The 24,111-nt window shown below is 49.7% G+C and overlaps 1 protein-coding gene across 4 annotated transcripts in view; it reads left to right on the forward strand.

Annotated features, from left to right (window-relative positions):
* Nucleotides 1-24,111, forward strand: part of ptprea (protein tyrosine phosphatase receptor type Ea) — a 61,868-nt gene that overhangs the window by 6,963 nt on the left and 30,794 nt on the right. For 3 of the 4 annotated variants that reach the window (XM_072703371.1, XM_072703374.1, XM_072703373.1), the window contains exon 2: nucleotides 21,701-22,018. The gene's annotated coding sequence lies outside the window, so the exon portion shown is untranslated. Of the gene's footprint in view, nucleotides 1-20,517; nucleotides 20,883-21,700; nucleotides 22,019-24,111 lie in introns of those variants that run through there. The other variant, XM_072703372.1, reaches the window with a different exon arrangement.

The following is a 24,111-nucleotide window of genomic DNA, read 5'->3' on the forward strand; positions in this document are numbered from 1 at the left end:
GAACGTTACTCCTGCAGGTTTTATGCTAATCCGATCAGGTGATTAATAACACTTCTAACGTATGACAACTGTCCCCTAAGGTGCTTAGATTGATTTTCTTTTTTTAACCTCTCTCTGAATGCATAATCGGGGCCAGAAGTAACTATTCCTGTGGCTGCCATTTTAGTGCCATGTGACTGTTCCTTTGCCTGCCATTTCAGCCCCATGTGACTATTCCTGTGGTAGACATTTCATTTCCATTTTACTGGTTATATCAGTGCCATGTGTCTATTCCTGTACCTGCCATTTCATTGCCATGTTACTAGCCCTGTGGCTGCCACTTCAGTGCCTTGTGACTAATCCTGTGCCTGCCATTTCAGTGCCATGTGACTAGTTCCACACCTGCCATTTCAGTGTTATGTGGTTACTCCCCTGTCTGCCATCTTTTTTGTGTTTTTTTTTTTTAAATATCTTTATAGAAAGCTGTGTTATTGACAAACAGTAGGAATGTTTATGCATTTTGCACAATCGTTTTGTGGGGATCAGGAAGTGGGAGGGGCCTAATCAGGAACTCACCAATGCCTTGCTTCACTGTCGCCGGCCTGGAGTGTAGTATGAGACGCTGCAAGAGCGTTCCATGACCACTTCTGTTTCTCAGGGTGCAAAAAGATGAAGTGGTGACAGAATTTTTGTCTCAGAAGGGCCATTCTTTGTTTCCTGGTGTGCTTTCCAGTCTCTCTTCCGCCACCTGCAGGTTCATATGGCCCACTCAGGGTTAAGGATGCTGGTCATGTGACCTAGCATGGCCCTGTGTGCATTTCCCTGTAGCGTCGTGTAACCAGCTGAACCACCAGTAGCTAAATGGGGGATGGTTTGGAGTAAAGTCCTGTCACGTTCTGTATAATTACGCCTCCACCTTTGTGTTTCTGTGCCTGTTTCTGAATGTCTACAGGGTTTTCTTTTATTTTTTTTCCGCAAGCCAAATAATGTGTAATTACTGCGGAGGTGATATATTCCGGGCCCGGCAATTAAAGGTTTATAGAGTCATCCTAGGTGGGCGGCTTGGAGAATGGGCTTGCTCAGGACTCTGGGGTGCCTGTCGTCGTATTTGGGGCCAGTTAACGAGCCGCTGAAGCTGGTTGAGGACGGAGTGGTTTGCCAGTCTGGGACGTCGTCTTGTTTGTTTTTATGAGGGTGCTGGTAGGAAGGTGGAATGGTTTAGCCTATTGGCCTCATTCCAGGTTCATCACTCCAGTCGTCTGTGGCGCCCCCTGCAGGCGTGTGCAATATTAACAAGAATGACTATGCTGATCTGGTGTCGGATGAGTTGGATCATTCTAGAAGATTTTGCTAGAAAATCAGCAGCAGTGTCTTAATAATTATGCCGATGTCCTACTGTGGTTTAGTCCATAAGGGCCTCATCCTTACCGCATAACGGACCACGCCCCCCCCAATTGGCCTGGATGGTCCTTTTTCTTTCCCCCACGTGAGAATCTGCCGGATGATTCCGCCTCTTCTCTTTCCATTTCCATACCTTGTTACCGACGGCACTTGCTTGCCCTGGCGCCGGTCACGCAGAGACGTACTGAGCATGTGTGGGAATGCTGGCCTACTACATTCACGCTCCGCCGGAGTTGGAGTTCATTAAATAGGATGTGGGCTGGGGGGGGGGGGGGGCATCTGCAGGAGATGGCCAGAGGAGGAAGAGCCATTTTGTTTTAATGATCCCCCCACATCCTCTGGGCTTGGCGCGACATTTCTCTGCTACCCATCACCCCTCCCAAATCCCCCCTCTCCGCCTCGCCCTCCCAGGGGGGGGGGTTAAACCGGCAATGCCTATTCTGGGTCCCATTTGTTCCTGAGGTCGTTGGCAAACACAGGATTAGGGGGCATAGCCCAGGTGTTACCCTTTAATTAGGGGGTGGGGGGCACTTTTAACAGTGGGGCAAGGAAATCAGGATGGTCTGGCTGCCCTGATCCTGGGTCAGTTTCAAGCAGGAAGAAGTGAATTGTTGTGTCCTGCCAGCTGTACCCTCCTTGTGCGGCTGGAAGTGAAAAGGGCGTGAGTGTGAGCTTTGAGCCGTTCAGAAACGCCGCCGTGTGCCGCGCATTGAATTGCACACGCTTCGCTGCTGAGCTGTTAACCGTTAACCGGTCTGTAAGCAAATATTTACCGTGCTGTCGGCGCAAACGCGGAAGCCACTGTGTTTGCGGTCCTGCCAGGTCGCAGGCGGAGTCCCTGCTAATGTCAGGCCGCTTCATAGGCCGAGGCCCTTCACTCCTGCTGTGGCTGTGTACTCCATGCTGCCCTCACATTCAGGGTCGTCGTGCCTCTTTTCATCTTTCTTTTATCTGCTAGAGAGATGCCATTAACCTCCCCCCCCCCCGGCATGTTTAAAGGGTAGGGTGACAGGGCGTCTTTAAAAGACTCTGTCTTAAAGGCAAGCGGCCTGCAGCCACCCCCAGAGATCAAACAATGGCGACGCAGGCTGTGTGGCCAAAAAAAAATAAAAGTGTGGTCACATGACACACTGGAATGTCGAAAGCCTCTCATTTGCATGGCCCCAATTAGCCTGAACCCAATTCTGCTCGGGCTGTGAGTAGCGGCTTTGGTCGAAAAGAGGACTCAGGTGATCGATGATTAATTCGCTGTTATTTATTTTTAACCCGCCATTGCTATTGAGTGTGTATAATCAGAAAGTGTTCTTTTCTGTCCTTCGGAAAAATCATGTGGCATTCGCCCTGCATTTCCTGGAAGGAATTTAGAAAGATAAGGCGTTACGGGAACACGACGCAGAGACGCCCTGGATGAGACGGGTTATCGATATCCCAGCATTTCAGGTACAGCCCTGTCCTCGCCTCTGCGGTTTGGCGGCGGCAGGGGGGGGCCGCCACGCTTAGATTCCAGCCATCGAGTATCAGCCCGACTGCAGACTGTAATGCGACGATGCATCATAAACAAGAAGCGGGAAGGAGGATGCCTTGCTGTGCGCCTGATCGTGACCCTGCGGGCAATTTGAAACACAATAAACGGGAACGTGAGATAGTTTAACAGCTGCTCACACTCATTTCAGGTTTATGAGATATAAATAAGAGAAGGTTCTGCGTGAAATGGGGCTTCATTAAGGTGGGTGTGGGTGGGGGTGTGGGTGGGGGGTGGGGGGGGTGGAGCCAGGGTCAGCATGGGCCCCGGCGTGCGTCCCCTGGAAAACGCAGGGCTGCATGCGTGAAATGCAGAGAATGTGGCGCCAACGCCTCTCCCTGTCGCATTAATTCAGCAGGCCGCTGCATTATTAAGTAGAGCCCGTGTCTCGCTTAGACGAGATAATCGCAGCGTGTAGTGAATTTACCGCAGAGCTTTTTTTTGGGGGGGGGGCGGGGGGGCCGAGGGGGAGCATATGAATGGAATATGGAGAGTGGGCACTTTTTACTCGCCTTATGGGCCGCAGATTATGGTAAAAATTCCTTACGTTGAGCTTTTATGAGGCGACCGAAGCAGGCAGAAGCTTATTCTTTGGCTGGCTGGGCACAGCGTGACCTGGGTCTATATACCGGGCAATATTTCATGCGTCAAAATCGGGACAATTATTGAAATGCATTTTTCCTTCAGTTGTTCATGTATCCTGACCCTCTTTCATGTTGCTTTCTATTAAGTTAAGAACTCTGGGGGGGTTTCCTGTGCGTACAGCGACGAGTGCGGAGAAACGCATATGATGCAGAAGAAATAGCTCACACCGGTACAGACCAAAGTGACGCACAATCCACAACCTGAATATCCTGAAAAACAGAAATAAAGCGTTAATAATACCGATGATGGCGATCATTGTGGGCGGCGTGCATCAGGACAGCAGAGGATTGTAGGATCAGATGGTCCATTGCGGGGGGGCGGGGGGGGGGGGGGGGTTGGGCCGTGCTGTGGCTGGCTTTTGGGACCCGTCCAGCGGCCCTGTCGTGAGCCGGTCTGTCTCCAGGGTTGGCTGCAATGATGGGCCTCTGTCCTGTGCCCTGAGGTTGGGGGGGGGGGGGCATGTGTTTTATTTTTGTTTTTTTTGTCTCCCCGTTTTCGTGTAAAAATTGAGGGCAAAGTCTGTGACCCAGGAGCTCATGCGCTCCCCCCCCCCCCCAGGAGAGGGCCCCAAGAGGGACTCCGGGGCCCCATCCTGTTCCGCATCGGGCCCCATGTTCCTGTAAGGGTACCGACAACTTTACAGGCACTTAAATAAATCGGTTTGTTGTGCACTGCATACTACACTTCCGGACCCCACCAACCTCCCCCAGGGAAGGAGGGATTTAAAGGCACGGCGAGCTAAAGACTGTAATTTTTCCCTTGAAACGCTTCTTTGGCTGCATTGAATGGTCTTCAGAGGGCGGTCGCTGGTTCTGTATGGGTGCCTGACTGCCCCTCCGGCGCCTGATTTACCACCAGGGCTGTCTGGGGTGCATTCTGTGCGCGGGTGACAGAGGCGGCCCAGAAGTCGTCGATATCTCGGCGCACCGAGTTGCGTTTGACAGCTGTTAGGGAAGCTTGCTGGGACGGGGGCTCGACGCCGCGGAGCCGTCGTTTAAAGAAAGGCATCGGCTGAGTGTGGGGGAGATGCCGGTGTCTGATGGGGGCCCACACTGCCTGCGGGAGCCCCCCCCCAGGGGCCTGGCAGGCCTTGCCGTGGGGGTGGGTCTGTACTTCCACGCTAGACCTCTTGCTGCCACGGAAACTCGCCTTCTTACTTTAAGTCTTCGGATCAAACCTGCCCGTCCCCCCCCCCCCCATCTCACCGGCGAACAAGTGCCAAATACTTCCTCCTGAGGTTGCGGCATGTCTAATTTCACCTGGGACGTTAAGCGCGTGGTGATTAATGGCCCCACTGTCACTGTTAAATATTCATGAGAGACCCACCCTTAAGGCCTCGGCGTAGAGTCACCACTGCGGACGGTGCCGCTCGCCAGGTCGCCAGGGCCGTGCCGTGTGACCCCACCTGCTTCTGGACAACCCGGCTTGGCTGTACGCCACGGCGACGCAGTACCCGCCGTTATCGTAGGGGCGTTACGGCCGTGTGCTGTGCCTCCGCTCACTGAGGCATCCTTGGAATTTCCACTCCGAGCTGCCTGTGATTCATCACTCCAGAGGGTCCGGAATTCCGGCCGGGAAGCGGGGGGGAACACGGCAGGGCGGAGTCGCGTGTCATGTCATCCTGAGGCCCACAGACTGCGCAGAGTTGGTGGTTCTGATTCTGCGAAGGAACCGATTGCTGGATAAGGTTCTTCCTGTGCTGCTTCGTTGAAAAGATCTGTTTTGTACGGTTCTGTTGGGGTCGCCTATGCTTTATTCCTAATAATATAAAAGTGTCCCCTTTCTGCTCTTTGGCCCAGAGCACATACCCATGCCTGCCCCCGCCCTTCCTGAGCCCCTAAGCCCGTTTTGTTTTCCTGTGTTTCCTGTGTTCTCCTTCCACCTCCGCGTCTCGCCGTCCCGTCCGTATCGCGCTCATCGCTCTGGGCGCTGTAAATTGCTCCGGGGCGAATGCTGATAAATAATGTAGGGTCGTGTCTGTTACCGTGGTTACCGCCACGTTCCCGCCACGTACCTGATTAAGAGGCCGCAAAGGTCTTCCCGCGTAAAGTGAAGTCCCGTGTTACTCCTGGAGGGGCCCGGAATGGTGCCGGCACGGCGGCGGGTCAAGATAGCGACCGTATCCGCTGACCTTTTGACCCGTCGAGATCAAACGTGTGTCCGTTTTGGGACTTCCGTGGTTTCAAACTGCCGTATGACATTCTTCTCGGCCTTGCAGCACTGACCCGCTGTCCCCGGGGGGGCAAAGGAAACCACCGCCCCCCCCCCCTTTCCTCAATCCCCCACCCCCCAGCTTGTTTATATACAAGATTCCCTGGCTAGAAAGAAAACTGAAAGGGCTGTTTCCAAAACTCGCAGGCCACGCTGACGTACCACGGAAATGCCTAGAACATCTGAAATGACATCGTGCCACTTGACACTTTGGCCCACTGTGAGCCCTTTGATTTGACGCTGTTCAGAAAACGCTCCTGATCGCGAGTGCGCAACGCATCGAAGCAGGTCCCGCTCTCTCCGTCTTATTAAAGACTCCGCTAATGTTTAGCAGCCTGCCGACCATGCAAATTGCATTCATTTCATGTTTAATTAATTAGCGTTCCATTCGATTTCCATAACCTCTTATCTAGTACAGGGTCTTGGTGCAAAATGAATGTCGCACCTTCAGAATTCCAATTCAGACTGATGACATATTTAGATTAATGATTTTTTAAAATGCATCTTTAGGGGCCTGGATGTTTTTTAAATGGTCAGCTGAAACATTTAACACGGGAAATCTGTGAATCGCAATCGATGCAGAGGAGCCGCAAGCGTTTGATTGGTTCCTGATTTTTTTCATCTACCGCCCCCGGCTTGGGGCCCACGAGGCGCGACCGATCCGCTTTTTTCGGGCTGGCACAGAGAGACGGATTTTCATTCCGTGATTAGGGGCGTCACTTCTCTGGGGTAGCGAGTCCCTGCATGAACCGGGCCCTCACCCAATCAGAAATGAGAATCATGTGTGTGTGCAGCTTCCATGACTGTATATTTAACAGTGCAGGTCATGTGACCTTTCCCTTAGCTTCTTGGGTAATTACGGCGGTATATGAAGTGCTTCTCAGTTATGTGGCTTGGCAGCCTCGCAGTACCGGTACCAAATAGTAAATCGGGTCGAGCACTGAAATGGCCCTGGGGTCCAGCAGGCTATTGTGTTATGTCATGTCATTGTCCCCAATCCCTGTCTGATTCCAGGGGACCTGGCAGGCTTTTCTGTAGCCACAACCCTGCTGGAAATCAGTGGTCTTTGATAATGGCAGCGGTGGTCTTTGATAATGGCAGCGGTGGTCTTTGATAATGGCAGCGGGGGTCTTTGATAATGGCAGCGGGGGTCTTTGCACAGAAACAGAAATCTTTGTTGTTATTTCACATTCCTGGAGCCGTCGTGTCGGCACTCCAGATTGTGTCTGCGTTTTCCGTAATCCAGATTCCAAAATTATCACGCAGTAATCCCAGCGGCTCTGATTTGTTCAGCCGTCTCGGCCTTGTGTTTATGCATTCCTCACCTTCAGGGTTCGCACGGTCCTGTTTTCTGGTTTAACGACGGGATCGTTCATGCCCAGTTTACAAACCTGATCGTTCTGTACCCCAGCCTTGTGCCCTGTTCTGTGTGGGACGGGATCCAGCCCACCCCCCCAGGACCCTGACCTGGATATCAGCTTATCTGGTGAGCAGATGGATGGATTCACTTGGAGCCTCCTTCGGATGAGACGTAAAACCGAGGTTCTGACTCACTGAGGTCATAAAAGATCCCTGGGCATCTTTTGAAAGATTTTGGGTGGTACCCGATGTCCTGGCTAAAGCTGCCCACTCTGGCCCTATCTAATCCGGCCTCCTAATCATCCCTTATATTTTACTGGTGAATTCCCTCCTGCCCCTTCACCACCATAGCCGCAGTGTGGTGAGTGTACTGGTGCAGAATGGCTGCCGTCACATCATTCAGGTGGGGGCAACACAGTGGCGGTGGCTGGTTCTGTACAGCGCTTTGGCGGTATTGAAAAGTGCTATATAAATAAATATTCATTCATTCACCTGGACCAGTATCTACCAATAGTTTGGCCATTTTCTGTTTGGACGTGAGCAAGCCTGTGTCACTCGCGGGTAGAGGAACCGGAACATGTTATTTTACCCAGAATGCCTTGCACCTACTGACTGAGCAACAATGGTGTTATAACAAGACTTGGGTCTTAGTCAGCGCATGTCCTCTTTGTCAAGCCGTTAACAAATTTGTGCTGACCAGCCAACCATCTTGTAAGCCACAGGACCAGTAGGAATTACGGTGTAGTCACACCTCCCTCGGCTGGGTGCTGCGTGACAGTTCATAGGAGGCCATCAGACAGAATTATAGCCTGGTAAACTCCTGCGATACACCTTTTTATAGTGCAGTATATTTTTTATTAATCCCTTTTTGATAATTGGCATTTATCCTGGTTCTGAATGGATGGTATCCTTGCGTATTTTTGTACCGCAGTTACTTCAGCAGATGCTTCAGTCCGAAGCAGCGTACAGTGGCAGAGCCAGCCGATCCCTAGAGCGACCCTGGGATCTGAACCCGCAACCTTCCCATCACAGGCACAATGTCCTAACCCGCTGAGCTACACACTGCCTCCTACTGTCCAAATGTAACAATTTTCTGCAGTGAAATGAAGTGCTAAAATCCCAAGTAATTTATTTTAATAGTGCATTTGGAAATTGCCTAGATCCCCCCCCCCCCTCTGCCCCCAGGGATGCCATCTTCATCTTCAGGACCTTGTGCTAGATAGAGGCTTGCAAGATGAAGCAATGGGTGACTTTTGAAACTGATCATGAAAAATGCAGTAAAGCTGTTTTCTTTCTCTATTACTTTTTTATTGTAATATTACTGGAAAAAATATTTTACAGTCTGCCGTGACCCTGTTCTGGATAAACAATTATGGAAGATGGATAGGTGGTCATTTTACAGCCCCTGTGAGCACATCCTGCTTTGATTGTAAACGGAAACTGTACCCACAATGCACTGGTGCTGCTGTACTGTGCTAGTTACACTTCCTGCGCTTTGGACACTCTCTCCTAAGCTTGAGAGTGTTTATGTTTATGACTGTTAATGTGTTTAATGAGACTAAGAGGGTCAGCGGTTGGGGGCATGTAGTTTGCACACAGCGAGTGCGGAACTTGAGGAATTCTCCGAGGCTGCGGGAAGGGGCTGCCGCGATGCCTCCCTCCCGTCACAACAACGTGCCATTGTAGCTGCACCTGTGGGCCGTGCGCAGGAATTCCTGCAGTAGGTGGATGCGTCGGTGCTCTTGTTCCGGGCCGGCGGATAAAAATGGGCCCTTTGTCTCGTGTACGGCCACCCCGCCCCGTCGCATTTCTGGCTGCGGGGTTTTGGCGGTGCCCGCCGGACGGCTAAATCGGGACAGCAGGCCCCGCAGGGATGCCGTGGCCGGTCAGTGACGCCAGCACGTTAGCCCCGGTGGACTAGCAAGCCGCCGTTTCCGGTTTCCTGCCCCGGATGCATTCAGCTTTGCCGTGAGCCGCACAGTCACATGGCAGCTACTGGTTTGCACCTGACAAAACTGGGGGTCTTAGCTGGTCAGTGCCTTTAGTGGGTCTGTTCTGAAGCAGCATCAGTGGGGGCCTGCTGTGTGCATACCGCTGCCCCCTCCCTGCCATGATGAGGGGAGGGAATGTGGTTTGGTGCTTCTCAGAACTTCCTGTTACCACGGTAATCGGAGCATCTGCTGATTAAGCAGCGAGCTGCTGTAAGATGGCACCTGCTATCTGAAGAGTAAGAGAGAGATTTTTCAGGGCTCCAGCTCTCAGCTGTTCCCATGCCGACCCCCAAACACTCCTCCTGATTTAGCCAATTAAATACCTGATGGGTAGCGATGGGGTAAACGATACAGGGGAGTCATGTTGGATCATGCTGTCAGTCTCTGGCTGGTTTAACCCAGTCGGGTTTGCCCACCCCCCCCCCCCCAGCTCAACCCCTACTGCTAGTATAACGCAAAACATCAGGAATCTTCGTTTATTCATCCATGCCCCTCTCTCTCTGCAGAGCGGACTTTATTTGCCCTCCCCCGCCCCCCCAGGAGTGCTTTGTAAGATGTCAGATCTGTAAACAGTACCCTGCACTTCACCCTGAGCTGTGTTTATGTTTTCATTTGGTGCCAAGGACTGACTATAATATTTGTTGTGGCATCAGTTGTTTCTTCCCCCATCGTCATTGACAGTCACAGTCGGCACCGTTCATCGTCATTGACAGTCACAGTCGGCACCGTTCATCGTCATTGACAGTCACAGTCGGCACCGTTCATGGTCGTGGTGCATTTCAAGGCGGACGCACACAATCGCACACTTTGGCCAGTGCAGAGATGCTGGTTTGGCTTATTGTAGAGGCAGCTTTCAGCTGGGGCCACACAGGGCAGAGCTGGGATTTGAACACGCGACCTTGCAGGTGTGAGCCACAGTATCGCCCTTCATTCCCCGGTGTCACATGTTTAAAAAATGTGCTGGAATGCTGCCATCTCCCCACGCCGTTTTGTCGTCTTGTCACATGCTTTGGCTCTGCTGTGGTTTTCTGAGCGGGCCGCTAATGGGACCCAGTGTTTACTGGGCGGTTTCCTGATGGGTGGTCCTCACTGCGGGGAGGGTGGGGATCAACGGATTGTCATCGCCATCTGTAGATGAAGAAGCAGGTCCATGCCCCGTGGATCGGCGGCTCTGATTAGCCACGGGCCGGCCTGGTACCTGCCATGAGCCGGGACGTTGTGTGAAAATGTCTTTTCTGTCATCACTCCAGGATCTTCCTTGGGTGGGGGGTGACCCCGCATTCATTCATGGGGGATGTGTCGCAAAACACGTGTCACATCCTGTTCCTGGGTAATTTCATGTGTGCGTGCGTGTGTGTGTGGGGGGGGGGGTTTATGTACATATTACATTGTGGGGACATTTGCTCCCCACAGTGTGATGATAAACCTGTTGTTTTGACGTTTTGCTGGTCCCCACAAGGGGAAACTCAATTTTATAAAGATCTGTGACTACAATCAAAAAACTAAAAAAAAGTTTTGTATTATGTCTGATTACTTATGCAGAAGGTTAGAGCTTGGTAGGGGTTAAGGTTGTTATTATTGGTATTTACAGTTTTGCCCATAGTAATGAATAGAGAGTCCCCATAAACATATGAATACAAGCATGTATGTGTTTGCACAGTATCCATACATGTGTATGTATACTGTAATGACAAGGCAATGACAAATACAGTGCCAAGCCCATATTTGCTGTGTTACACAGGGTGGTTTTAGTTCAGCACTGCTTCTTCGGGTGTATTTAGGGATTTACGGCCAGGGCTGAGGTCAGTCTACGCATGGATCTAAGACACATCCATCTGTAAACTGCAAAGCTTCAGCTGTGTACAGACCTGTTCTCTTCATCCGTCTTTCCTGTATGCTCAACTTCTCGAAGCAAAATATTCTCTCCAGACCAGGAAGTGGATGTGGAAAAGGGTGATTGTTCACCCGCTGGTCCCAGGGAGCGCCCTGTCACACTGTCCCCATCCCATTCTCACCGGGCGGCTGACATAGACGCCCCACCCAGCCGTAGAGGGCAGCTCCCACAGAGGATGTGATCTCATTTGTTTCCCTTCCTCTTCTAGGACACGCTGTCTTCTGAGTCAGCTTTTAACAATGACTGAGACAGAAGATGGCCTTTGCCTAACATCTGATCGGTTTATTGCCTGGAAAACTTTTTGGGGCCAGATTCCTGGAATGGCACGATGCCCTTTAAGGATAACACAATATCTGCTTTTAACGTGCAGTGACGGCATTGTGCTTTTTTTATCCTCTGGGACTCAGTTTACACGCAGTACCCTGTTTGTCCTGTAGGGCATTTTGGCTTCACGCGCTGGTCATACAGCAGCCGGCAGTGTGAGCTTGATCGAGCATCAGCTGGTCATAAGCCCAATTTCTGAACAAGCCTGTCACCTGATTCTTGTCATATTCAAGTGAAATGCTAGTAGGCATGAATATGGAGGCCTCAGCATTAGTGGTAGATCCATGTGGAGGCTTTGACTGATACCGATAACCGATATGTCTCATATTACCGATACCAATAACAGCTGAGATGTTGGTGTCATTTCTTCTTAAGATTCTGTAAATGTTTGTAGAAACCAAATCATATAATGCAGGCAGTGAGACATCAGCAAAGCACCTCATTCTCCAGTACAGAAAAAGGCAAATTATCCAATGCAGTCAGCTCAGTTTTTTCTTAGTAGTTATGGCTTTAGCTCTGGTGCTGCTAACTTTCAGTATCGACTAAAGTTTAAATATTGGCCAGCAATATCGGCTGCGATTGACACATCAGACCAACGAGGACAAATCGATTTTTGACGAATATTTCCTGATACCGATATATTGAACGATATATCGTGCGTCTAGTTCTATACTGTAGATCTGCAGTTAGCATGCCAGTGTGTTTCGTTTGGCGCGTGTACCCGGGACCCGGGATTCGCTCTCTGTCCAGAAGGCGTCTCTAACAGGATGCGACCCGGACGGTCTGTCCCCTGGGTGTCGTCTCCTCGTCCCTGCATGTTGCAGGGACGTTGCGGTTCCCCCCTGCAGGAGTTGTGCAGATGGTCTGTCATCGTCTCCTGCTCCTTTCCTCCTCATCTACGGCCCGTGGCCTGACACATTTTGTCTTTTTGTAACACCTTCACCGTATCGCAAACTTCTCTGTGAATGAGTGTGACTTTCTCAGGATGCTCTGACTTCCCCCCCCCCCCCCCCCCCAAAGAAGCAAATTTTTTTTATTAATCTATTTTGCAGCTCTGCCTGCAGAGTTTGGTTGCAGTTTCTCCCCACAGAGTATCTATTTATCTATTCATATCTCGTTATTGTCGTCCCACACTGACCGCTGTAGCCCCCTGTTGATTGGGTGGGGGTGGGGTAACAACAGCCGGGATTGGCCGGTTTCCTCGAGCGTGTGCTCAGCTGATCCAATCCTCGGATGAGGAAGTAGGGTGTGCTGATAAGGCTGTCCCGCCCTGGGCCCGGGGCCGAACACACCCATTCAGAGGTTAAGGTCCCCTCCTGTGCTCTTTTGTGTGTGTGTGTGTGTGTGTGTGTTTGGGTTTTATTCCGTACATGAACAGTGGCTTTTTTGTGTGGCGAACATTCATGAATATGCACTGTCAAGTGCACTGAGTTCACATCGCGTCACGAGGAGTCGCTGCTCCCGCCGCCAGACTGAAGCAGCTCTGAAGCAGCGGCTTTCTCTGTGCTTAATAGCTTCAAAAAGAATATGGCAGCTTCTCACACACACAGCTGTACAGTGCCGTCGTTCGGGGTCGTCCGAGCCTCAGTGAGCGCCGTACTTGGGCTGGGCACACGCACAGGGATAAATTCAGGGTCAGCTGACTGGCGTGAGATTTGTAATTTGAGACAAGTCTTCGTACACTTGCATGTATGTAAGAGTTTATTAGCTTGTAAATAGTCTGTTGGATTTGCAAACTACCCCAACGCTTTAGATGTAGCTAATTTTAGGTTTATAATGGAATAATATAAATTTGCCGTAAGATTTCTTGTGTGAGCGTGAGAGTCTGAATGCATGAAAGCTGCCAGCCCTGGAAATTGGGGTCTTATTCTGAGGAGGAAAGCGGTCGATTGCCTTAGGATCTCATTCTGTTGGCCCTGTGATGGGCGTCTCCCCCACCGGGGGCAGGTTTGTTCTTTTTTTCCTCCGTCTCCCTCCCTCCGTTCGGTGGCCTGCCGCTCTCCGTCCTCATGTAGCCACTCTTGCTCACAGCCGGATGGCGCTGTGCTAATCCCAGGGCCGTCATTTAGCCTCTGGCACACGCACGGGCGTGAGGAAAATTGACTTGGCCGGAAAGTGGCAAAAAAAACGGGACCTTTTGACTCGATGGCGTTTCCGGTTCCTTCCGTGCATGTTTGCCATTTAAGTCAGAACTATTCCTACACTGAATCAAATATTATTCTTTTAGGTTTACTCTCAACTGTCTTAGCCTGATTTAAAATAACTCATTTTCTTCCTTTCCTATCACTGATTAGCTGATAATAGAAATTAACTAGATAAATGTAGACATACTAAACCACACCTTCGGCACAGTAATATCCAATCAGAAACAGCGGTATTGGTTAGACTGTGGGCCCAGGATCACTGCCTATTTTTACCGAATAAGAAGTTGTCAGAAAAAGCAAGCACAGGAAATTAATCACTGTGGCGTATTTAGAACTGACTCATCTCTGTGATTCAGTTTAGCATGATTTACAGTGTGGAGAGGTGAAGCCACATGTGGAGCAAGCCTGAATATCTCATACCGTCCACCATCAAGGTGGTTCACCCCCCTGGAACAGGTAGGCGTGGTACGGCCCGACAGACACGCAGACCAATCAGGGAGCAGCAGCAGGTCAGGGCAGTCCACTCTCCAGATGATGTGGAGCAACCACAGACCCCTAGTGAGAGTAACTGCCGGAAAGTTGGGTAGCCTGGGAATGCTGGGAAGGTAGCCCGGCATCCCTGGAAAGGTCACGGAGTAGGCGGCGTCTGGCCAAACTGTCTGCAGGCTCGATCCTGGAAAAGCCTGGCCTCCTGGCCGACATAGCTGCAGGTCGCTGGAAGAGGACAGCGGTACACTGGAAAAACCAGACATAATGGTTTTCTGACTTCATTCCACTGCCACGATGTTAGCGGCAGCGAGATAATTCTGCCGTTTTGCCGGTGTCTTCCGGCACAAATAAATAAAAGTCCACTGGGCCCAGAATGGCGTCTCTGTCCATAATGACCCCCCCACGTCTCTTCGTTTGTCATTAATATTTAACAACATCAATTTAGCATTTTAACTGCCCTGTTTATTGACTGATCGAGGAAAGTGGCGGTAACCCTCTGAATGGGGGGTTAGTGGGGGGGGGGGCATTTTTTTCTTACAGTGTCTAAACTGGAGTTTGAACCTGCAGTTCTGCTCTCTGCGGGCACCAAGCTTGAAGGAGAGTGTTTACCTTGTCGGAGATTACAGGCACACGGCATCCCCAGGAGAAGGGGGGCGAGGTGGGGTCCATTTCTACAGCGCTGTCACTTACGACTTCATCGGGAGCATATCTTCTGAATTGATTTTTTTTTCCGGGCGGGAGGGGGGGTATGAAGGTTTAGTGAAGGCTGTTAAGACAGGAAGGTTGAGTCTGCTTCCTTATAGCACCAGGAAGCATCGAGACGACCCAATTTAAAGCCAGCGACTCTTAAGGGAAACGTGTGAGGAGGGACGAAAGAAATATGGCAGGCTGGAGGAGACGAACAGCTGCGAAAGCCATCGCACCCGCTTTTCTGTTGCGTTTAATAATTTGGCCGTGTGGTGGAAGCTTGTAGCCACGAGTCGCTTTCCCGAGTTTGTATTTACGCGTCGCGTCTTAAGTGGATTGTCATTCTGCTCAGGCAGGTTAGCGGCCTTCTGCAAGAAGACAAGCATGAGAACCAAGCTGAGGCCCCTTAACCAGGTCTCGTACAAATGCAGTATAAAATTTAATTACAAATACATAAAATATATGCAACGCTAAAATGGCTACTGTCTCTGATATATGGATGCAGTGTAAAATTTTGCTGTGTGCTCCTAGTCGATATATCAATTCTAATTTAACAGTGTCATGTATTTTTTTTGTGTTAAGTTTCGCTTCTGTTTTTAAACTTGACTGAGTGCTCAGGGTTATGCATGGATTTATGGACGTGGTCAGTCGCACAAAGGGGGGGAAGTCTTGCATGACTTTCATGCTCAAGCTGCCCTCTGGAGCTGTTCTGTCAGCTGACCGCTTCCAGCCAATAGGGTTGCGCTTGGTTGGCACTCAGAAACATGCCACGGTAACCATTAGCCTGAGTGCTAATGAGTGTACAGGCTCGGATATGGAATTTGTCCCGCTCTTCTCTCTGTCAAACTGCGCAGGCTGCGCAGTTTTCATTCCGGATCCCAAAGAACGGTCTCTCGTGGTACCTGAACATCCGGCGTTTAATATTTAACTAGAGTCTGTGTTGTTCTGGACGTGCTTGTTGACCTGCCTGCTTGCCTTCTTGGGCTCATGGATATTTTAATGGACCATGGAGGCTGAGATGGAGCTAACATTTCAGACGGCCTACAATAACAGCATTTAATAACCGGCGCAGGAAGCAGTGCGGCCTACGCACTTGGCTTTTGGCTGCCCGTGAGCTCAGAGCGATCTGATAAGCGCGCAGAAGGGGGGAGCCGGTGGGGGAGGTGGAATGGGATTAATCGGGCTGTCCGACAGTTCCCCCCCACCTCCATAACACCTCGAGCCAGAACTCCACCCACACCGACGCTATGAATAGGGATCATTCCAGGAAGCTCCACCTTCTCGCATCCCCAAGACATGCACTTTATGGGCCAGATTAGGCCATAACTGGTTGTGTTTTGAAGGCCCTCCTGGTGAACCATTGAGCCATAAGCAAAGAGCTGTTTGCGCAAAATATCCAGGCTCCCCTGGCCTTGCCCCCCCCCCCATCCAATTTTATGTATAATTTTGTTTATTCAAGTGCCCCTATGAAGTACTGGATTTCCTGAATCTGCCAGGCTATCCTTGCCCCTCTGATGCTCCTCAAAATTTCGATTGGTTAAAAAAAGGAAGTTCCTTTGGATAAAAGCTTGGGCTAAATAAGTAAATAACAAAATGACTGCCTTACCCTTATTGATGTCGACCTGTCCCCCTCCCACACACAAAAGCTTTCTTCTTTTTGATAAAAAGAGTTTTATTCTGTTCCTTCAACGTTGCCTTTGATGTTCTGGTGATGTATGAATGCCTACTGAGCACGAAGCAGACAAAAACGCCCATTCTGTGGCGGAACGCAGGGCAGACTTTGTTTGTTTGTATCGATGGCTGGTGTTTCTAGGGCAAATGTTCTTTTTGAAGCTCTGTTTAAATTTTAATGTTTAATTTCTAGTTCTGGGCTACTTGCATTAAACCTTTGAAAGTCAGTGTTTCTAAACTAATCGCTTCCCTCTTTTCTTGTGTCTGAGTAAATGCTCCCGGTTCATTTGTCACATTACCCAGTAACTTTTATGTTTTCTGTTATTTGCTCTGAGCTGTGAGTCAAAAAAAACAAAAAACCCAAGGATATTCTGTATAGCAGTGAACCAAGCCTCAGTCATCAGACACTGGGGAGGTCCTTGTTTATTGCTGCTATTGTTAAAAGTGGATTGCGTTTTCTTTAAAGATTACAGTATATAAAAGCTAAATTGTTTTATGTTCAACCCACATTGAAACCGGGAGGGGTGTTGTTATAGTGGGCAGACAAATGGAACGGTGGGGGCTGCAATATATTTTGGTTGTAGGGCACTTTGTGTGCAAACCCACCCCAGACTGGACGCAGCTGAACATATGTGAGTGACTGTTAGCTATGGGGCAATATGTTTTCCTGGTAACCTGATGTTTTAGAGGAAACAGATGTTCAGCTGGGAAGTTTAAGAGAAGCGGCATTTTCAGGCGGACGGTAAATATTCAACGTGAACTCTAACACGTTCAGACGAGAGGTAACCGAAGGCCAACCGGGCGGATTGTCCCTGCGAAGTTCCTGCCCGAAATCCTTCTGGAAGTCATGTATTTTTAATGTCACTGGATCGCTGTGTGTGTTGGCGTGTCTTAAAAGCATGTCTAGAATGACAAACACATGTGTTGGTGCTTGGCCGCTGTTTGAACTACAGTGCTGTTGATATGGTGATGTAGCTTAGCAGTTAGCTCCATCCAAAGGGCCTTGTCTGGTTGAGTTCTCCTTGGGTCCAGAGACACAGATCCGTTTCGGGAAGTGGACCTGACGTTATTTTCGGCCTGAGCTCCACCGGCACGGTGCCGAGTCGCGACCTCGCAGGGCTCATGCGGCGCCCCCGTTTGTTCCGGAATACTTCCCCATCACGTGGAGTATCTGGGTCTCCGTCAGACCCGTTCGCCTGGGGAGTGGCACTTGATTAAATCCGGTATTTCTGGAGTTGCCGTGGGAGAACCCCCACCCCTCCTGCCAAGAACGAATTGAATCTTATAATATATGTGCTAAATTAATTTGTCCACCTATTATGAACAAACGCCCCCCCCATTGGGAGCCTAATGTGTGACTCCATTACGCAGTAGGTTCCTGTCTTTTGGAATGTTTGTTTTAACCTTTAGAATGAGCCATGCCAATGGGGGGGGGGGTGATGTGATCACATCAAATCCATGTCAGTGGGACTCTGAGCTACTTCATGTTTTCCAAGCTACTTTTAAGACTGAAAGCCTCCTGTGCTCGACTAATTAGTTCAATTCTTCTTGCGTTTTTACTAGTTTGTATCCTTTGATTGAAAGACTCATCCGGCTGTTTCGAATTAACATTAGTGACACATGCATGATTATAGGAAACTGACCAACCAGCACGCAGCAGTAATTTAAATTGTAGTTTACAAACCCTGTCCTAGCTCATGGTGCCCCCCCTGACATGGAGTAGGTGGTCACCCTTCTAGCCTCCTTGAGGAGAAGAGAGTGTTTGCTCAAATCAGCCCGGAGCTGCACAGGCACCCGGTCGCCTGTAGAGGTCACTGTTAAGTGGTGGCACTTAGTGTAACACGATGAAGCCCTTTCCCCACTGTAATGTCCACTTTGCTTCCTACTGGGTCCATTTCTTCTCCTTCTTTACCGTCCTTGTCTCCCCCTTCACGTCTTCACTTTCGGCACGACTCTCCGCTCACTGGCCCGGAGGATTATGCTTCCGGATGTCACCCGAGCTGGCTGAGGGGACAGCGGGCGGCAGGCTGAGTGCCTCATTGAGCGGGAGAGGCCACCACAGGAAGCCCCACACCTGAATCTCTGCCTGTTCTGTACACATAAGGAAGAAATCTGCCCGTGCTGGTTCAGTGATCTGCAGATGATCATTCATAAGGATGAGTTCATTTTCGGTCCCCATGTGGCTGGCTGGTCATGCCCATGCTTCCGTTTCCATCTGAGTAAAAAGTGATAAACAACCTTTTCAATATGTAAATGTATGAATATATTTCTGGATTGCTGGCAGGGTGACACACACAGGTGTCATGTCGTGCCCTTGCCTGACATGGTATAAGTCTCACTGTGGCTCCTCTTTGTCTCTCTTGCACTGTATATTCTTGAACTGTTGTAGAGATTAACCTGATCGCAGCGAGAGGGCAAGGTTTCGTTCAAGGTTAATAGAGCAAGGACGTCTTGTGCCTCGAGGTTTGCCTCGTTTGAAGCCTCCGAGGACTCCAGGTGACTGCTTGAGTTTACGTCGACTCCACCAGCTACCACACGGCTGTATCGGGGGAGGCTCGATCTTTCGTCACGACAGCTAGGGACGGCGTACTGCCACAGGAGGGCAGGCCGGTGTCATGCCATTCGCCCGTGTTGTGCCTGCTGCTTGCGGCCGATGTTCCGGGTGATTCTGTGCCAGCTCGGCCTTATGGACGGCTCTCCGGAGTCGGAGCTGGACCGACGCCTCGCTCTGCGGCCATCTGGAGCAGGTGCACGTATCTTCGCCGGAGAGCACTATCGAGAAACGTGCCGAACCTCCGGGCAGATCTCAATCTGTCCTTGATGATCTGCTTTAAATTGTTTTGGTGAATCGCAAAATACTGTACTTTGCAGAAAATGATGTTGATCTTCATGTTGGTGTAAAGCTATGCTCATCAAAGAGTGTCAGCTTAGCCATTTCCAAGCCTGTCCGAAAGTTACACCACGGTTTTCATTACCCACCCTATATTTTGACTACATCCTTAGGCTTCCATGTTTGGCTAATTGACACGTAATCCAGTTATTTGACAAATGAAGTTACTTAACTGAGCCTGGGGTAAAATTTGTAAATACACTGAATGGCTGGGGTTCCCGTTTGGGACCTGAAGCGGTGTTCATCTAGCCATGCAACTAGATATCAGTCATCTTTTTGGAGAACAGAAGAAATTCCTGTTAATATCTCTTGTGTTACTCTTAATTTGCATATATTCTAATGTTAAATAGTGTTTTTTTCTGAGCAGATATACCCTTACTACCCAGATAAATAGCCTTAAACATTTTCTTCGACTGCCTAAGACTTTTACACAGTCCTGGAGTACTGAATGTCTATATTTAGATATATAGTGGGGTATGCTACATAAAATCAGGATGGTGAAATGAACACAGACGCTACAACGGACGTGGAGGAGTACTACCGGCCGTGGTCGAATGCACATGACGTTTAGGGGGTCTTCCCACTTTGATTAGAGCATCAGTTATCATCTTTATCGTTAAAAGGTTCAGTTATCAGTGTGGTCAGTTATCTGCTTATTTTATTCCGTTATCACAGAATTTTTTTTTCAATTATTCTGATATGTAAATATAGCCCTGAGCTGGCAAGACAGAGTGAGGAAGCTAATTAATTTAGACATTAAGAAAGAAATTATTTCCAAGCGAGAAAGTGGAAAAACCGTGGGAGATCTAAGTGCTGAATATGGTTTGGTTAAATCATTGATCAGTACTGGGGTGGACGGTATAAACTGTGTATGTGTATGTATGTATGTATGTATGTATGTATATATGTATATATATATATATATATATAAATAAGTTTCCAGGTCCCCAAAAGGGAAAACTCTAATTCTGGGGTTATGGTTGTGGTAGTTAGCATCCCCACAAAATGTGTGTGTGTGTGTATCTGTGTATATATGCATGCATGTATGTATGTATGTATGTATGTATGTGTGTGTGTGTGTGTGTGTGTGTGTGTGTGTGTGTGTGTGTGTGTGTGTGTGTGTGTGTGTGTGTGTGTGTATGTATGTATAATATATGTATACACATACAAAAAAAGGAAGTATTTCTCATATTAGTTTTGGAAACGCTTCTCTTCATCCCTGCCTCTTTTCTGCTGTCTTGCTGATCCTGACTCTGTTGAGTCTGAGGACTTGATTTTCTTTCTCTTTTTCTTCCTTTTTTTTGGCTCTCACAAAGGCTTACGTGTGTTAAGCCCCAGACAGCCGTGTAATACGCTCCTCGGAGCACATCGAGGCGAGCGCGTAAATCAGGCGAGCGCGTTCGCTGACACCGCCAAGGTGCCCCGCGACTGTGTGTTACGCTCTTAAATCACCTTTATGTCGGCTGTCGGGGGTCACACCGCGGGGAATGTGAAGGCGCGACACCTCGTCTCCCAGCCGTCGCGGTGCTCTGCTGCCGGAACCCCGCGCTCGGAACCGCCGGGAATCCAGTCGCCGAGAAACCTGAGGCGGCCGCGGGGTCTGTTAGATCATCGCCATAGCAACCGCTCAGAACGCGCTTGGCCTTGGGATTCCTCCGCTGTGCAGCATTTCCAGGTAGATGAATCCTGGGCCTTTTTCCTCTGCTCTTCGATCAAAGGCACGGAGTGAGACTGACGCCGTCGTGAAAGAACCCACCGTCTGTTCCTCCTTGATGTGGCTTTAATATATGATCTATTTTACATGTAGCAACAAAACGCTGTCGGAACTTTCTAAATTAAATTATGTTAATGTATAATTTTTGTGGCTTTTGTGAAAATGGAATTTGTCTTCCAGATATTTTATGAATGAATTATAGTTTCACCTTCTCAGGTTATTAGTTATCTGTTAATTTCAGTGCTCACCATCATGTTGAACCAACAAGAAGTAGCTCTCAGTGTAAGAAACGTTGGAGAACCCTGATTTATTATTTAATAATCGGTACCTTTTACATATAACCTAGCTTTCACCACGAATAAGCATAAACACCCTGGTTTTGTAAAGGAAAACACGTCCCACTCCTCAGGTCACTCTGCCTTTTGACTGATTTGTTCTCTGATCCTGTTTGGGGGGGGGGGGGTCCACCCCTCTAGCTCATGTTGGTCACTAGCTGCATTCTGACCCAAATACAATTGAATCTGGACTGGATCCCCCCCCCCCACAGCTAGAGAAATTTTACCATTGGTGGATGCAGTGGACCTTGGCTTTATGTCACCGATGGAATTTGGCCCTCAGGAAGCGATTTCTCGGGGGCTGTACCCTAAATCGCACCCTGCCAGCTGCATGACTCCACACAGGAGCAGCGTTCCCTGCCCCCATAGCCCCCTTTTAAACCGCCCGCTAACGGCTCTCCAATCAGACGATCTGACCCGCTGCCTGTCTGTTCCCCTCCCCAGGTCAGCCTCGCATTTTAAGGCACCCGGGATCATCCCGCAGGAGAGGATGTTCTACCAGCGCTGATTCCTCACCCTACCTTGGCAGCCTGTGTCGTCTGAGTCTTCATCCCGGCTCATCTGGCTCATACCCAGCCCTGCCTGAGTGTCCCCCCCCCCCCACCGTGGGAATAAGCACGCGTGGGCCGAGCTATGTGAAGAGGCTGGGACCTCCGAGAGCCAAGCCCGCCTAGCACAGCACGGCACCGGACGAAACCCTGGTCACGGACTATTATGGGCCTGGAACTTCGCTCGTAGTGAATCGCGGCTCGTCCAGGAACTGTGAGTCAACCTCCCCTTCACCCTACCCCCCCACTCCCGCCAAAGCCGTGTCATGTGGGGATGTAAACAGGAAGAGCACAGGGTGGCAGCGCGGGCGGTAGACCCATTTCCCATAATGCTCAGCTTGCTCATTCCGAAAGCCCCTGAAACAGGAACTCTTAGAACGATCACAATAAGCAAATGGAAATCTGGCGACGTTTTCATGTTGTGTACGCCAGCGCTTTGATAAGTTATTTTCTTTCTGTAAACAGTGCAGTTGTCCCTAGCCAACGTGGTTTTGTTTTCTCGGTAACTCATGCTGTCAGAGTTTTTTTCTCCTTTTGTTAAAAAAAACACAAGGAATACGGTGCTGCCATTGTACGCCGGGGAAGTTCAGCCAGGTGTGGGGATGCTGGACGTGCCCTCAGCCTGGCACCCCCAGAACCCTGCCTTAATGGGGGGGGGGGATGGCCAACAAACACATCACATTAACATGTGTTCCACATACGGCGACCTCCTGTAATATCCCAGAGCTTCAGTTTGTGAGTTTGTGTTGAACACCAGGCCTGGTGTGTCAGTGTTGTAGCAAACACGTTTCAACCTCAGTAGCTGAATGGGCATGACCCCTGATGGTGCTATTATGTTAGTGGCCAGTCTCCATTTTGCTGCTTAGCGTATTGGTTCATTTGCAATGGGGGCGTATATCATGTAGTATACGGTCATCCCAGCTTATGTGATTTTCAGGGACATGTCCCGTGTATATAAGCCTGGATGAGGGATCTTTTTGTGACTAATGTTGAACGCTTGAGTCACATAATTAATGTAGCCCTGTAAGCTGTGTGAATGCTCGCTGCATATACTTGCATACGTCTGGACCACACTAAACACTGCCTTCTTCACGCAATGGGAGCTGCATTGCTGCGGTGAGAATGGGACGCCGGGGCTTTAAGGTTGTGGTGCTTTAAGGACCGGGGGGTGTCTGACACAGCTCTCTGCAGACTACATACAAGGCTCTGCCTTCTTTTTTTCCAGACCCTGCTGATTTCCGGAAGCATGAGGCGAAGGGCTCTGCATTGCGTTAATTAGCGTTCACATTTGCAGAGTATAAAAGCTTGTTTCAGACATGCGGCTATTGCACGTGGCTCGTGTTCAGGCTGATCTGCATACAGCCACCTGCATGTGTCAGATAGCAAAGCATGTAATTAATAACGTTCACAATGACGATTGTTTGCATTTGGGGAACAGGTGCCACAGTGGGTAGGGAATTCCAACCTGAAGTGGATTGTCCGCTCGGATTCTTCTGTTGAATCTTTTGGACACATTGAATGAATTTCCATTAGATTTGAAATTGTCCAGTTTGTAAGGATTATTTCCTTTTAAGGGAAAATAATATTTTGGGGGGAGTATAATTGGATTGCATTATTATGCTTGCATAGCTGCATGCATGAGCCTATGAGGGTGTGCATGTCTGTAAAATGCAGCCTCCGTCACTACAGCCAGGCTGCATGGGGCCCAGGAGTTCTGCTGGAATGCGTTCGTGTGTATTTGTCCCTGCCGAACACGGCACAGGAAGACCGCTGCCCCGACAAGCGCAGGAAACGGCCCCCGTCGCAGGGCAGATGGAGGACGACATGCTTCCTCTGCAGAAACCCGCAGGAAGGAGAACCTGGATGATGCAAATACCTAGAAGCACAGCAAGCTGAGGGGATGTCGTGCTTGCAGCGCCAGGGAGGGACACGGATACCTGCATTGGACTACTTAGCATAGCATGGTTACACTCACGTTGGATATCAGGCTTCAGCTGTGAGTGGCTGAAGGTGCTCTCTGAACAGACCGCGCTGCTGTGGATTGGCCACTCCTGTGAAACACACTTCAGCTCCAAAACTTTAGCGCCAATCACATTTAGAGTTGGATTTTACCCCCCCCCCCTTTTAGGGATCCTCCATTTCTCTGCACCAGCCATCCAACACAGTAATAGCTGCATGACACAACAAGAGGAAGCTGAGCTTTGCTTCCGTTCAATGAATCAGCTGCCATCATTCCTTTCCATCTGGGCCCAGATTGATTGATTTCTCCTCAGACCAATAAAATGCTGACAGGACCAAAATCCGACA

Source organism: Paramormyrops kingsleyae, chromosome 20 (genome assembly GCF_048594095.1).
Source record: "Paramormyrops kingsleyae isolate MSU_618 chromosome 20, PKINGS_0.4, whole genome shotgun sequence".
NCBI lineage: Eukaryota > Metazoa > Chordata > Actinopteri > Osteoglossiformes > Mormyridae > Paramormyrops > Paramormyrops kingsleyae.